This window comes from Stegodyphus dumicola, chromosome 2 (genome assembly GCF_044657685.1).
Source record: "Stegodyphus dumicola isolate Sdum_Otavi_A_Nest chromosome 2, ASM4465768v1".
NCBI lineage: Eukaryota > Metazoa > Arthropoda > Arachnida > Araneae > Eresidae > Stegodyphus > Stegodyphus dumicola.
In genome coordinates, this window is record NC_140769.1 from 6,172,765 (window position 1) to 6,189,706 (window position 16,942).

Here is a 16,942-nt window from a genome sequence, read left to right on the forward strand (position 1 = left end):
TTCGAACCTCGGACCGAACTACCAGTGTTCAGCGACTTTACCGCTCGGCCACTGGTGGGTGCAATAAAAATGGAAAAACAATTTGAAAGAGAAATGCCTGTAAGTTTACGATGATATAAAATTTGATATTGTGCGGGACAAAATGCAGACTTAAGGCGTAAGAAAATATCAAAAATTCTTTAATTTCGAACAAAGCGTAAAATGATTAAACAAATTCAAAATTCAAAGCTGTAGCTTCGATTGGATTCGATGCGTTTGGGTGTAAGACTGCATGTGCTCTAAATCTGGTGTCTCAAGATGCCAACCTCTGTCCATAATGCGATGAATGGTGACAATGAAGTTCCCAAATGTGTGTTAATATCATCTTAGCCCTTAATTTGTAGTGGGTACAATAACCTGAAACTTATTGCAGAGCCGAACTGACAATACTTGAGGCAAATTTCGAATCTGTGACTCTGTCCTCTTAATAGTAGTCTTAAATTACGTTCATATTAATACTCATTTTATATTTAAAACAAGTGTCTTTTTCACCCCATCATCTGCTGTATAAATGACAAAAAAAAGGCAAGAATCTTCGGAAATAAGTCAAAAATTATAAAAATTATCTCGTGATAAGTATTTTTACGTTTTACTCATGTCGCACAGCCGGTATAGCGGTTAGGGAAGCTAACTGCGATACCAAAGGGCCCAGGTTCCAGTCCCGGAGAAGGCATGGATGTTTGTAAATGTAAAACGTAAAATGTCTTTGCGGCATGAGGATACTCTAAATATATGGCGAGCCGAAAGTCCTTTCGAGAGGCTTAGAGTAGGGAAGAGTGGCTATAAATTTCATGGCCTTGTTCTGATGTTATTGGGAGACAAGTGAGATGAGTCAAAAAACAAGAAACACGTTTTACTCATAGTTAAGTTTAACTATCCTTTCACATCTTTAATCCTCATCATATGCATTCGTTTCGGTGCATATTCGACTGTGGACCCTTTTGATCATCGTTGACCCCCTTTACAATTTCGTTGAGTCAATATCAACCCCGTTGGAAACCCAAGGGAACTGAAAAGTGATGTTTTGCTAAATTTTTACTTCCTTACACGAACGGACTTTATTTCTTTGTAACATTCTTCGTCAGAATATTAAGTTATTTACAACATACCATTTTACAAAAATTTCATTACCAAAAAAAATTTCAAAAATTTTTCATTCTTAATTTGCTTCCGAATCTCGCTTTTGTAACTTCAACAGAAAATGCTAAAATTTTAAAATGGCGGAAGCAGAATTATTTGGTTAAATGAACGCATGCTGATACAAAGATAACATTAGAAATGTAAAAAAATTATTATAAAAAATTTGGCACAAACCAATTTCTTTTTTTTTTTTTTTTTTTTTTTTTTTTCCTTCAGGATATTAATTTTTATTAAAATATAGGCTTTGCGCTTACTCGCCTAAACCTGTGAATTTTTTTTAATTTAACATTTTAATTACGCAACTTCAGTGGTGATAATGCGCTGTAAATTTCCTAAAATAAGTGGCAGTGCTAAATGTTAGGTGTATTTTGTTGAAAAACAGCGAACTCATCTATAGTTTGCGCTTTTCATCTTAAATTCTCTGAAGCTTCCTTAACGGTATATGTGGCGCTCTCTACCGTCAGTAAATGACATTTTTAATTCGAAGTAAAAATTTATTTTCTTTTGTGAGATATTATTTTAAGCGATGGATGTTGTTTATAACCAAAAAAAGTTTTAAATTTGTCACAATCCGGACATCAAAAGACTCTTCGAAATTTTAAAGATTAATTAATTAAAAGAATTATATTGAAAAATAAAAAACAAAGATGATGTGAATGAAAAAAAAGATAGCCTTTAAAAACTGCAAAATCATGTATTACAGCAGTTTCAGCCTTCATAACGTCAACTTTTTAAGGTTTGCAGCTTTTCTTTAAGACAAAGTTATTAAATTGCATGCTAAAAAAATTAAAACCTAAAAGGTTTCAGATTTTAAATTACGTCCAAAGGGGCGTTTTTTAACATTTTGCGTGTTACATTTATTTATTAAATAGCATGTTCTACGTACTCAAACCATAAAATTCAGTTCAACAGCAATATCGCAAAATAATTTTAAAATGAGCATATCTTTAAAATTTCCGATACAGAGCGTCGCGCGCTGGAGATTTTTTTTTTTTTTTTTTTTTTTTTTTTTTTTCCCGTACAGTGTTCTTATTGCACGTTTAAAATCTTTTAGCTTTTTATTCAAAAATTCCTTAAAGTGTTACAAAATATGAAACCGATAATAAAAAAATTTCAAATTCAAATTAGGGCTTCCACATGCCCACATTCTCTGGAAGATTACGTTATTCAAATTTTGATGGCTCTAGGTATAGTTGTTTTATCATAGTACGAGAAATATACATACACTTATGCAGTTTCTTCATTCTTTAATTTCTTTAAATATAATACAGGGCTGTAATATTTTGCGGCAACAGTTTGAAAAGTGAACCGACATTTAAAGTTTCCAACGCAAAATGAAATTAATAGCCCTTCTGGGCTAACGAAAAGGCGTGTGGGCTAAAAAAAAGAACCTAGTGACTCTACAGAATATATCTTATTACTCACCACGAAAGACTGTTGTGAAAGGAAAGTACCATTTACACAAAACATCGTCTTAATGCACACATTTTGGTTGATTTTGACCCGCAGCCAAAAAACGTTGCTCAATACCTGTTCTGCATAATTCCTTGGTCCATCGCCTGTAGAAAGTTCGTTATGGTGGGTGGCAGAAACATGAAAGAAATGACAGAGGAGTTATTTTTATTTTATCCTTTTCAAAACTAAATAGATATCTAGCTTAGATATGTAAAAGCTTAGATATGTAGCTTAGATATGTAGAAAAATTCATTGCGGTGCTTGACAGGGGCGTAGCTAGAAGGGGGGCTTCTCTCCCCGGGCGCAGAATCCAAGGGGCGCTAAACTGATGTTACGACATTTTAGAATTAAATGTTTTCCATCCTTGGCAAGCAGTAGGGGGCGCGAAATCTTCAGCTGTCCCTGGACTCTGAAAACCCTAGCTACGACTCTGGTGCTTGAGCATTGCTGCATTCTTCTGATATGTGGCCCCTAGCGAGACTTGAAACTGAATGATGTGTTCTCTTCTTCACTAAAAAGCACTGTGGATCTGCTTCGATGGCCTAAGCATAAATTCTAAACTAAAATTTAAGTCTGTTCTCCTTTAATTACTTTATCAACTTCATCAATGGGACACAGCTGAGCTTTTACAGAAAAACCATACAGCATATAATTATAAGGTATTTTCTCTCTCCTTTCAGAGAAATATCTACTCCATCATGCATATAAATCTCCCTGGTTGCAGATCAAAACCCTTTATAATTTGTCAATCCACGTATCAGGCTTCTGCTTTTCTACTTTCGTTAAAATTATAAACTTGTATTATAGTTAGACAGGTTTGTAGTTATTAATACTAGAATTCACGAATCTCCACGCTCTGGAGATAACAACTAACCTATTCCTCACGTAATTTTCCCCACTTTTTTAACTAATTTTATCCATCCAAAAATCGAGAGGGGAAAATTTAAGCAAGTAAATTTAATTTCAGAAGAACGCTGTTACATTAAGAAAGTAACAAATGAAAAGTAGTCTTGTATAAACTACTGGTAACTATCACAACATTATTTCCTTAAAAGAAACCTACACTCCAATAAGAGTAAATAGTAATATTAACGTTACAATATGTGACGGTTACATCACGCAGAGCTCGATACCTTGTAAAGCCCCTGGGACATCTCACGTGAATGAGTCTTGACCACAGTCTTCTTCTTCTTCTTGAAGCTTGGCTTCCCTTTGGCGCCTTATGCTCCAACTTAAAATAACGTTATTTACAAGTTAAGCCACAAGGACGCATTCCCTCCAATTCAGGGGGGAACGTCAGTCCGAAAATTAAACCCGTACACTAAAAGTGCTTAAGAATTCTTTAAGATGTATTTGATGACAAATTTGCCTAAAAAATAATACCTCCAAGGTTTCTTACTACAATGATTTAAGAGATCAGCTAAGAGGTCAATATTCCTGATTTTCCTTTTCTTGAGCATAATGTTTCTGGCGCTATCGTACTTTGTGCAGTGAATAACTGCATGTTCAGTACTGTCAATCGTATAACATGAGTCACAAAAGGGCGAATACGCTCTACTTCCAACTCCTGTATCGGACTTGGAAGCGTCTGTAACGTAGATATTAAACCCTTGATTCACGTAATCATTAATAATGGAACGGAAAAATTGCTGTATCTCCACATCCGAAAGATTTTTATTCTGGAACTCATACTAATTAGTTTTGAAACAACACTTAACTTCTTCAGAAAAATCTAGTTCATTGTTAAAAGTAATGCACTTACTGAAATCTAGATCGAGATTGCTTAGCTTATCTTTAACACACTGGCTAATGGGCTTACGTATTTTGCTCCACTTGCATCTTTGCAAGCAATTTTTCAGATTTTCCGCAATGGGAGAGGCTGCTGACAGAGAGATATTCTTTATTAGGAACTTCATTGCGGTGATGCATCTTCTTATATCTAAGGCAAAGACCCTGCTTCAACATATAACAACGGGAGAGGAGTGCTGATAGGCGCTCCTATAGCCAGTCTTAAAGCATGATTATAAACTATTTCGAGCTTTTCCTTATTTTGTTGAGAGGTAGACAAAAGGAGACAGCTGCCATATTCTATTCTTCCTCTTATTGTAGCATTTGCAATATTAACGAGATCCACTTTTCTGGCACCCCACCTGGGGCTCGCGATAAATGTAAAAGCATTCAGCATTCTTTCCAGTTTCGGTACTATTTTATTAACATGGACGTTCCAGCTCAATTTACTATCAAACCACATGCCCAGAATTTTAATGTGATCTTCCGTGGGGATGCTAACACCATCAAGCTTCAATAGATTCTCTTCACTACTCCTTGTCCCGCCGAAAATAATCGATTTACTTTTCTCTGGGGAAATGCATACGTTCCACTCTTTAGCCCATCTATGCACTTTGAACAGCGCACGCTGCAAATTACTGACTACCTTGGAGGGCGAAACATCTGCACTGTAGAGGAATATGTCGTCCGCATACACGTAGCAGTCGACATCAGCCGGGATAATTTCATAGATATCGTGCATGAAAATTGTGAAAAAATAGGAGACAAAATGCAGCCCTGAGGGACTCCGCTGATAATATCATAGCTTCTTGAAACAACCCCTCTCCACTTTACTCTAATAGTTCTCTGGTTTAAAAAATTGTCCATCCACAGGATACTATTCCCTTTAACTCCGAATTGCATGATTTTATAGAGCAGGCCATCATGCCAAACTGAATCAAATGCAGCTTTGAGATCTAGAGCCACCAGTTGAACAACTTTCCTTTGCTTCCTGTGGTGCAGGATACTACTGAACAATTTATTAAGCAAGACCAGGCAACTTCTATCTGGAATAAAGCCGTAATGCATGTTAGAGAGTCTTTTACTTTGCTGGATACTCGGAAATAATCTATTGAGAATCATCCTTTCCATTGCTTTGGCAAGAATTTGCGTTAAAGAAATAGGTCTGTAGCTAAAAACCAGCGCACTGTCGCCCCCAGGTTTCAAAAACGGGATAACACTAGCTTCTTTCCAATTCTTAGGGATATGACCCAAATTCCATGACTTGTTGCAGGCCTCAAGGAGTGCATGCTTGCAATCATCAGGTAAAACTGTGATAGCATATCTTGTAAGGTCATCTTGTCCCTGAGCTGAGTTTTTGAGGCTCCTGATAGCTTTATCGAGCTCAAAACCTGAGAAGGGGTTATTAATACAGCTACTCTCTTCGTCACTAAAATCCAGGGGAATGAACTTTTGAATATTGAATCTTGAATAGTACTTAGCAAATACTACACTTTGCTCTTCAGGTGACCAGGCGTGGCCATTCTGGTACTTTAAGATATTGTTAGAGACTTGGACCTGACTTTTGTTATTCTGAATATTTTTAACTATCCTAAATAAATTGCCATCCTTTCTGGAATGACTACAAATTTTTTCCCAATAAAACCTTCTCTTGATATTAATGACCCTCTTAAGGTAAGCATTCCATTTCTTGTAAGAGATCCAGTATCCTCTTTAAAGATGAGCTTTAGCGAGTCTAACACATATCCTTTTCTGGCCAAGAATGAAGTTACATTCTGTGTCCCACCACGGGCTATTTTTGCGTTGAATCGCAATTTTTTTGAGGTTCTCCTTTTTCGTGGCGCTCAAGATGCGGTTGAGATTTTCCAGGTTTCTTTCTTCAGGGCGCAAAGCCCTGAATCTGTTACTGCTTTCTGTAGCTTTCAATTGACTATAAAGCTCGGCAGAGCACAAAGCGATGTCAATGCAGGATTCCATTCCTCCAGGACTTACATGAGTGGGCTTCCCTGTATTTAGAATGCAAAGGTTGTTGTTGTTACACCACTCCAAAAGCACCCTACCCCTGCTGACAGCCTGCTTGACCCCCAAGCCGGGTTGTGACAGTTGAAGTCTCCTAAGATAATAAACTTGCCGGGCAACGTAGCCAGAACTTTATCCCACTCTTTCACGCTGAACTGGCCATTGGGAAGGTAGACATTTATCACTGAAATATCGGAACGTTTTGCTCGGAGATCTACTCTCATAATTTCCCCTCCCGCTAAATCATAACTGCTATCTTGTACAAATAAGCTTGCCCATTGTTTCTTGATGGCAATCATTAGACCCCCGCCTTGGTAGAAGCTTAATCTATCTTTGCGAAAAATAACTTTATAGGGTAAGCAAAAATCGTCTAAATTAGAAAGCCAGGTCTCTGAATAATTAGCACGTCGCAGAAGAATTCTTTCCTGCTAATAATAAAGTTTCTTTTGTTGGAGATACTTCTTGCATTCCATGAACAAAACGTAGGTCCCATCGAACTAGATGAGAAAAAGAAGCAAAGAGAGAAGCAGGAAAAAAAACTTATTTTATGAATAAAGTCCCGGTTTCTAACCTTGGCCAGACTTTTTTTGGTTTGCTCATGTCAAACTTGCTTTAAATGCAGGCTTCCCTTGTTATAGGTTCTGATTTAGAATGGGGCTTCTTGCCCTTACTTCTTGCTACTTTTACTTCCGTATTATGCTCATCCAAGTCCAGGTCACTGTCAGACTCAAGAGCTCTTTTCCCAATATGCTTATCTCTAGTGCATTCTGATATCTCGCTCAACTTTGTATCGAGCTTGCTGAACAAGCTTTCATATTTTTGATCCAATCCTGCTAAGATTTTTTCGAAGTAGTCAGCCTGCTGTTTTAACGCACTTTCAAAAGATCCTTGCAGCGCAGCTATTATTGGAGTCATGACTTTCAGGAAATCTTCCTTTGCAGGAGTAGACACCTGAGTTCCTGCCACCTTCCCATAAGAATATTTGTTTGCTACAGCCTGCCTTGCTTCTACTACGGGAACATGTTGGTCAGCACTATATTTGAGAATATTGCCCTCTTCGATGTATTTGGGACAGTTCTTCGAGGTTGCTTCATGTGAGTTACTGCACAATGCGCACTTGATCTGCTCACTTTGGCATTGTGCCCTGGTGTGATTTTCGCTACATTTGCTGCATCTGACTAATCCTTTGCCTTGGATTGCCTTGGAGGACATTGCCTTGGATTATCGTAGGACCTTGTGATCCTATGTCTTGTCAGCCATATTTTTGCATATTCTGGCAAGTGGTGTCCTGCAATCGTAACGAGTACTCTTTCTGAAGGTTTCTTATTACTGTCTGAAATTTTCGCTAAAACTCTTCTTAAATTTAATACTTCAATCTCGTTATTATGATTCAACTCGTTAGCTAGCTCTGAGAGCTCAACTTCTACTGGAATGGATGATAGAAGAAATTTGCTTGTCAGTTCAGACATGGCAAGCATCGGGGAGACCTTTACATTATGCAATTCAGATATGTTTAAAACGTGCCATGCACATTCAGCCACCGAGGTATTTATTAGAAGCCTTCCATCTCTTATAATTTTAATAAAGTCAAGATTTTTAACTAAAGCCACTTTGCTAGATATTTCATCTTTCAAAATTTTAGGATTGTTTACGTTAATATTCTTCTCTATACCTTTAAGAAAAACAGTGTAATTTCTTATTCCTCTTTCATGATAAATTTTTAATAAACGCTCTGACGATATGGGCGGTTTGTACTGACAGTCCAGGTCAGAGCTCCATTCCATCTTTCTTCATCACACTTACGTCTGAGCGCAAAAAGAAAATGAAAAGGAAAATTCTCCTACCTGAATCTTCACTGAAAAAACCAAACCAGGAGAACAAGACACTCTGTTTTTAGCTTTACTTAAAGCACAAATTAAACACCACAATACGGGAACAAAACCCGCACTTTAACACGTAGCACTTCGCCGAAGTAAACAAACGCGAGTCGAAGAATTCACCACGCAGCTTCGCGTTCCTTCCTTCCCTCAACCTGACCACAGTCAGTACCTCCTACATACAAGATGTACGCATGTAGAAGGTACTGCCACAGTTCCTGAGAGGAACAAAAGAAAAGGGGTGAACAAAACATCCGGAACCGTGAACGCATTAGCAATAGAAGAGGCTAGAAATAAGGTGGAATCGCATGTTTGGAAAGTTTGTGAAGTGTCCGAATTCGCTTCACATAGAACCCGCACAATCTACGTTTCAAATAATAAGAGAAAGTAAAATAGATGAAATGCTAATATAAAAAGGCTTACATTTAATATAAATAAGAATAAAAAATCTGATGTGTATACCACATGACTTCCTTGTATGGAACATTAAATTATACGCATTTTTTGCTGCATTTCATTTAAATTTATTTCCTCGAATTTCATCAGAGATAGCTTTCTCATTCAATCGATTCAGGTCTCACTTCGAGGCAAGGAAAAATACATAAAACCTCAAAATAACTTTATTAAAAGTTAAAAGATATAGAAAAACATAAAACACAAAATACAATTAAAACAATTTTAAAAAATAATTTTTACAATTAATTAAAAGTAGTTTTATGGAAAAACAAGCAATTCGGCTAGCAGGCAAGAAAGCAGATTTTCCGGGCACAAAACTAAAAGTTTCTTTTTGGTCCCACTCGGCAAAAAGACACTGAAGATGCAGAAAGACTTAATTTACTATTCTGCTAAGTTTCAAATGTAAACAAATATTGCTGCTATAGTTAAAAAAAGTCAAGATTAGCGGAACTTAAACAACTTTTAAATTCTTAATAATTCTACACCTGTTGCATGCAGACCGGAAGATAAATGCAATCATTTTCAAAGCAAAAAATGCACAAGTTACCAACATATAAGAATAAAAAAAACTGAGCTCATTGAGCCGAGTAAGAGAGTGGGCATATATATACTTTTGGTGCGGCCGATTGCAACCAAAATGGAAGGTGCACAATTACATGTCATAACAATCCTATATACAAAATTTCAACGTTCTGAGGCAATTGATTATTGAGTTATGCGAGATACATACATACGTACAGACGCCACGAAAAAATCTCTTCTGAATCCATTTTAGATCAGTTTTATAATTTGTTTTGGAAAAAAAAAGTCGTTTATTTTGTCCTTACGTACAGATGTCACGCAAAAACATCGTTAAATTGCATTGGACAGCTGTCAAAATGGATATTTTAGTTGAAGTATGGTACCCTGAATTTTTCGTGATTACAATACTTCCTGTGTGGAGATTCGGATAATACTAAAATTCAAGAATTTCCGCATATAGTCCTTACTTATATGCTTCAGAACGAACCACTCTGGTGTACAAATACACTACAAAATATTACTTGGTAGCAAGGTAAGAAGATGCTTAAATTAACAAAATCGAAATTAAAATTGCAGTAGCACTTCCGCCAGTCTCATTTCAACAGATTTCAAGAAATCCTTTTACTTTATGTTGTAGAGTACCTCACTTTGGAATTCTAAGTTAATGTTGGAAGTGAGGAATCTAAGAACTGATAAGCGAATAATCGCTAGAGTTCGGTGACAAGAAACAATAAGATAGAAGGGTAACTAACCCTTTATTTTCCCAATAAGATTTAACAAAACTCCGCCTGGGAGTGTACAAACAAAACCCGCACTTGGACTTGAAAAAGACTAAGATTTAAACTAAAACTAAGATTAACTAAAGAAGTATAGCCGAAGCTATCAAGGTTCAATTTGAGTTGGCCCGTTAATTTATTTTACTACGAAGCTTAGCAAGGGCCTGAGTACGGCCGTGCGTAATAACAGTTTTGAGAGAGAGAGTGGCCAAAAAGTCAGACTCGCGTAAATCAGAGTTTCTGATTCTCTCTGACTCAGTAAGTAACTTCGTGGTTTAAATACCGCTCCTCCTCATTAAATATTCAGCAAATTCGAAAACTACGTTCTGGCCGGAAGTAGTAAGTTGAAGTTAAGAATTTGACAGGAAAGGAACTTTAACTTAAAATTTAACTGTTAATAAAATTAACATAATCCTTACAATGTTATTCGTATTCAGATCAGTCAATAGATTTTAACTGATAATGTCATTCTAACTAATAAATTGTTTTAATAAATATTCTCAATGATTACAGAAACATTTTTATTATAATTAGCCAAAGGGGCACTTTGCCCAGAAGGGCTATTACTTTCGTTTTGGCATTTTGCGTTGGTTGGCGTAGAAGGCGTTTCACTTTTCAAATTCTTGCCACCAAATATTAGAGCCCTGCATTATACAAGTATTGTATTTAAAAAAATTAAATAATGATTAATAACAAAAATCGAAAGATCGAGATGATCCTTTTTTTTTCGGTGATAAAGTTTTATACAGAAGATAATGTATATATAGCGATTACGTTTGGCATAATATTACAGACCATAAACTTGATGTACATTAAGGTTAGACTATTTCAATACGATCTGGTTAGAGAGATCGATGTCTTCATGAAGGACATTTTAAGGCAGGGATACTCAACTATGGGGAAATTTTATAGTTTAAGGGGGGCGAGGAATGCCGTCAACCTTTTATTGACCTATTAAGAGTTCGTTTTATTTTATAAATACAAAAAAAAAAAAAAAATACTTTTATTCAAGTTTTGGTGGTTATTAACGCTTTCTCTACTTTTCTTGAAACACATTAAAATAATCTAAATTTAAATAAATATAAATGCATTTTTACTTCCTTCTACAAAGCGAAGTACTGTAATCGCGAAAAACTTCAGGCATGGTATTTCAGCGAGAATATCCATTTTGACCGCTATCGAATGCAGTTTCACGATGACATCCGTACGTAAGAATAGAATAAAGGACTCCCCCCCCAAAAAAAAATTATAAAACTGATTTAAAATGAATTCTGAAGAGAATTTAGTGGCGTCTGTACGTATGCTCATATCTCGCATAACTCGAAAACGAGTAGCCTCAGAACGTTGAAATTTGTATATAGGATTGCTATAGCATGTAGATGTGCACCTCGTATTTTGGTTGCAATCGGCCGCACCAAATAATCTCAGTTTCTTTATTCTTATAAATTGTGCACTGTACTTGTATATAATTGTGCACCGTTTGTAAATTGTGCACTTTTTGCTTTAAAAAAATGATTGAATAGTGTTGTTCTTATCTTCTGGTTAAGGTTTTTATACCTTTAGTAAATCTGCATGCAGTTTTTTTAGAATTATCAACAATTATAAAATTGTTTAAGCGCCGCTAAGCCTAATAATTTTCTCCATGGCGGCCATTGTTCGTTTACATTTGAAACAGCAGAATAGTAGATTTGTTGCCAATCTAGAGGAAGTAAGCTTTCCAATAACGCCTTCTTTTATTATTGCGAATTAAATCATGTTTAATCCATTCTGGAATTTATTCGAGGAAATAAGTGTTTGAGATTTATTTCATAATTTTTAATATACTGTCTGTCTATGGTAAGAACAGCTCTCGCCAGTTTGTCTGCAGCTGTCTGTTGCCGTAGAAACGAGCCCTAACCCATTTTTCGTAGGGATGTCTTGAAGACTTACTTCTGAGTTTGCCACCTTGGCGCATTTAAAGATGATTTGGTGATATTCACATTTTGTTTTAGTTTCAAGTAAAATGCTTGTTGACCCTTTGCGTCGACCCCGACATCCAATTTCCGAAAATGAAATTCGATGGCGTAGATAAAGCTTTTGCAGTCAAGAAACGGTCTTTGATATTGCCGTGTGAGGTACAAGTCGCTGAATTTGCCATCCCTCTAGATGTACAATGAGTAAAAATAAACTTGTAGGGAAATAAATTTAAAAATCCGTGTTTATTTTTGAAGAAAAATTTTAATTTCGACATTTAAAAAAAATCATGCTATTATTTTGCTTCTTTTTTGTTTATTTGTTTGCTTGCAAAATCATAGATGACATCTTAGAAATCTACTTGATTGCCCCATTCTCTTTATATAGTATAGACGCACTTCATAAAATAAAATAAATTTAATTTTTATAGTTCTCCCCTCTAGCTGATCTACCGTGAACATTCAAAGCAATTTCTTCAGTCTTTAAATGACGTTCTGCTATGTTTTTATTTCAAAATTTTCTGTTAATTTATTGCTTGTGCTTTAATAATGACTAAAAATTTCATCATTAAATGTATATAGAATCATCTTGAAAGTAAAAGCGTTTTTTTACATACCCATGCTCTCAATAAATACTTTTTGCAAACATTTCTTCTTTTCTCATACCTTTAAACTAAACCAAAAGCTGTTTAATTTAATGGCGGAAGGAAGCGAAGGTGAATTAAAATCAAAACTGCTTTTCCCTTAATTACCAGTGATTTGGGTTGGTTTATATGATTACGGAAAGCCTCCAGGGTTAAATGACTAAGAGGAGGGATGCCTTCATGGAGGGCTTGCTAAGGGAAACTGGCTGTGCGCCCAAAACCGTATCATCTTGCCAACATTTCTTAAAAGTTAAATTGCTGTCAATCCATGTTTCATCGATGTAAACGATGTGGCGTTCACTTGCTCTGAGTTTTCTCATTTCGCGTAAATAATTGTTCCTCCAAAATACAATGTGAGGTCTTTCGATAAGATTTTTTTTTTCTACGCATTCCAACGAAAATTCATTAAACACAAAACTTTGCACAAAGAGTCTTTTTGCCACGGGAAGTCTATTTTTTGCCTCAAGACAGGCAGTAATTTCCGCACAGATGGCACTTTCTTTTCTTTGATGTAAAAGTCTTGTATTGTCTGCCGTAGAACGCATTTGTCAAAATCGTCAATTTCACACTTATGATTAGCAGGGCTTTTACATTTCTTTCCAAGTGTATTCAGAAGTTTATTTTCACCCATTGTTGATACTTCGCTCTTCAAAACTTAAGGAAGAGGAACTACTAAAGAGTTCGAAGCTTCAGAAGCGCAAAATTCTGCGACACTATAAACGATTTGACGTGACTGAGACTTTAAAGGTTGACCTTTCTTAAACTGGAAGGGCATTTTAAAAAATTGGCGATTAACAAAGCACTACGAAAATCAAGCTAAATAGAAGCGAATTTGAGCAAATGCACAAAAGCACAAAAGATATAACAACGAGAATAAAAAGAGCTAATAGTAATAATATAAGGCTTAAGAAAAGATGCGTGCAGCTGGAATGAAGCCGAGAAGACGAATGATAAATAACTAGAGAAAAGAACCGAAAAAAAGTTTCAATGAACCTCTTCGAACAACGCGGTAAAAGATTGCTAATATGGCTGGCGACATGCCGGTTTCTTGCCTGCTATTTCGCACATGCGCAGAAAGGTACGGAGGGTGGATGGATTGCCCCTTTAAAATAAGCTTCAGGGACATACACAGTGTCTCTTCAGTCTGACGGAGCCACATTTGCCTCGAGAAACCTTTACTTCTCCTTAGAGATTCTTTGGATAAACTTTCCTTAAGCCAACAGCCTCCAAAAACAAAATAACAATAAAGCAACTCTTGGTTCGTCTCTATTTGAAATATACTAGCCCTGTTGCTATAGCGACCGCCACTCGCCAGACACCGTGGCGGGAGCTGTTCTTACCGTAGACAGACAATACATGTTTCGAGTTTTTATGTATTTTTGCCTTGTTGCGAAGTGAGAACTGAATTAATTGAATGAGAAATACTGAATCGTCTGTGAAAAACGTTTTTCTTTTTGTTGTTGTTGTTGTTTGCTTAATTTCTTTTATACATTGTTTTAGATTTATTATACTATTTGAATAGAACATGTGGCAACGATTAGATAATTCTTCAGATGATATAAATGTTGTGCATTCTGAGTTAAAAAATGAATGAAATGTAACGCTGTTAAGTGAACCTAGCGCCAGACTCTCGCTATGGTAAACAAATAGAGTGAATTTTAAAGAGTGCATTTATTTTATTGTGGTTTAAGCGCTATCGACGAAATAAATTTAATTCAATCCAATAAGTTAAAACGAAATGCAAGAAACAATGCGTATAATTTTAATATTCCGTACAAGGAAGTCATGCGATGTACACATCAGATTTTTTTAACTCTGGAGAGGAAGGGAAGAAAGGATCATCTAGCAATGGCAAAAGGGGGCATCGACCAAAAAAGGTTGAGAATCACTGTTGTAGGGTAACTAACTGGCTTCTAATTCTCCTCGCATATGAGGGGAAAACCACGATAATTACTTATGCACCCAGTCCATTCACCTGAATTCGAACCTGAAACGAACTGCCAATATTCAGCTTTGTAACCACTCGGCTACCGATGGGACGATGGTAACCATTCGACTACGGTAAGTTAATTCCACTTTGTAACCACTCGACTACCTAGAGGTTAAGAAATAGACTTAAAATGCAGAGTTACTTTTTAATATCAGCGAAACGGAATTGAGAGTTGAAATCATCCTTTGATTTTATATAGAGTGAAGAAGAAAAGGATTAGAAAAATAAGAAGCTGCTTAGAAACTCTTCGTTATATGCTAACTAGGTAACTTCCATTAACATCAAGCTGAGAATAATAAAATGTGATTTGATCATGGAGGTTGGTCATTCTAATTACGACTAATTATCGAGATGATATTTTACGCTACAGAATTTTAAGAATATTTATGGAATCCCATTATGAGCAAATTATTTTTCTGTTAATATTTTTAAGCATTTTATTTATTTTTGCTGCTCGGAATTAATAGGGCTATTTATACCGAAATTCGACTGGAACTAATCCTTTCCTCTTCTACGTGATGAACTTTCCCCAAACAATAAATTATTTAAATTATTTTATGAGCTGTTATGCTGATGATACCGCCTTGCAAGTCAAATCAGAAAACTCAAAACATGAGATTCAGAAGCTCCAAGAATTAAAACCAAAAATCGATGATTGGCGCACAGCACAAAATAGAAATTATTCATCAATGTCCATAAATCTCAACTGTTAATTATTCGTAAAAATCACATGGATATTTTTTTCTAATTAAAACCTGAATCTTTTTGATGAAATTATTCCAAACGTTAGCAAAGCCAAATATCTTGCTATCATTTTCAATAGCAAACTTAATTGGAAAGATCACATCGAAAATGCTAAGAATAAAACAATAAAAGTCATTAACTACCTTTTTCTAATTATTCCAAATTAGGCTTGAGAAAGAAACGTCTCATTTATATCTCAATTGTACCTCCAGTCCTTACGTATGCTTCGCCGGCTTGGACTATTCTTACCAAAAATCATCTCACCAAACTCTAGAAAGTGCAAAATAAATATCTGCGCATGTTTAATTGCGAAAAATTTAAAACCTCATGCAATTTTAGAATCTCTTATTCTTCCTTCAGCAATTATTAATTAATTTAATATTGAAACTTTTAAAACTAAGCTAATACTTTGGCAAGGAGAATTGAACAAAAACAACAGAACATGTTTTTCAGAATTTACTAAAGAAAATAATACAGATTTCTGGTTTAAAGGAACATATGATAAAATTGACAGAAAACATTTTGAAAAATTTCCAAATAAGGAATTAAGTTGGATCCGTGACACATTTTTCTTTGGTATTTTCAATTTTAATGTACCCCTAAATGAAAAAGAACAATTAATTGATATTTCGAGGGAGGGAATACTGTGTGTTCAAGTTAAGGCTCTAACTTGCAAAAAATTTTAGTTATTTATTGCAAACGAATATGCTAATTTCAAAGAAATTAAAGTAAATTATTACGTGTCTTTACATAAAATTGTATAACCTTTAGTTTATATTTTAAAGCTAAATATAACCTTTAGCTTATATTTTAAAGCTTCCAAAATGCTTATACTTATGTCCAATTATTCCAAATTAGACTCGAGAAAGAAACGTCTCATTTTTATCTCAATTGTACCTCCAGTCCTTACCTATACTTCGTCGGTTTAGACTACTCTTACCAAAAATGATCTCAACAAACTCTAGAAAGTGCATCATTACTTGTGCACACTTCTACGTACGCAGTCAAAATTTGCGCGAGAGTTTTAAATTTTCCAACGTAAACTCTACACATGCACTCCTGTTTTGTATATATTACAAACAGTTATTTTTACCTAGTAAATAGCTGTTTGAAATTCGTTTGTATTTTGTAGATTTATTTTTATCTCTACCATGACTTTAATATCATATTCCAATCCTTTAGGAGTAGGAACTAGGCGTTCTAGGAAAAAATGTTCTCCTCTCTTTCATATTTTAAAATTTTCTCTTCTGAGAATTTCACTTGATGTATTTTTACGTGGAGTGCCGTTACGTTATGTATTTTTACGTGACTTTTTACGTTTAGGGTAACATTTTTGTTGATCCGGACATATTGCGAATCGCGGCATAATGTTGCCGATACCGAAACCGATCGGCTTGAAGTTGTCCCAGAACATCTAAACTCACCTAATGTATTTTAACTCGAAAGTAATAGGTTCGTAATTGTCAAATATATATTTGTAAAAATACGAAATTCGCATAGTTTAAAAATTGTGCAAGATTTTTCGTTTCTTGGTAACAAT

At 35.4% G+C, this 16,942-nt stretch overlaps 1 protein-coding gene across 2 annotated transcripts in view; it reads left to right on the forward strand.

Moving 5' to 3' along the window:
- The first annotated feature begins 16,725 nt into the window (after positions 1–16,725).
- LOC118190642 (short coiled-coil protein homolog) overlaps positions 16,726–16,942 on the forward strand; it is a 35,643-nt gene continuing 35,426 nt past the window's right edge. Inside the window, exon 1 of one of the 2 annotated variants that reach the window (XM_085810409.1) lies at positions 16,726–16,854. The gene's annotated coding sequence lies outside the window, so the exon portion shown is untranslated. Of the gene's footprint in view, positions 16,935–16,942 lie in introns of both variants that reach the window. The other variant, XM_085810408.1, reaches the window with a different exon arrangement.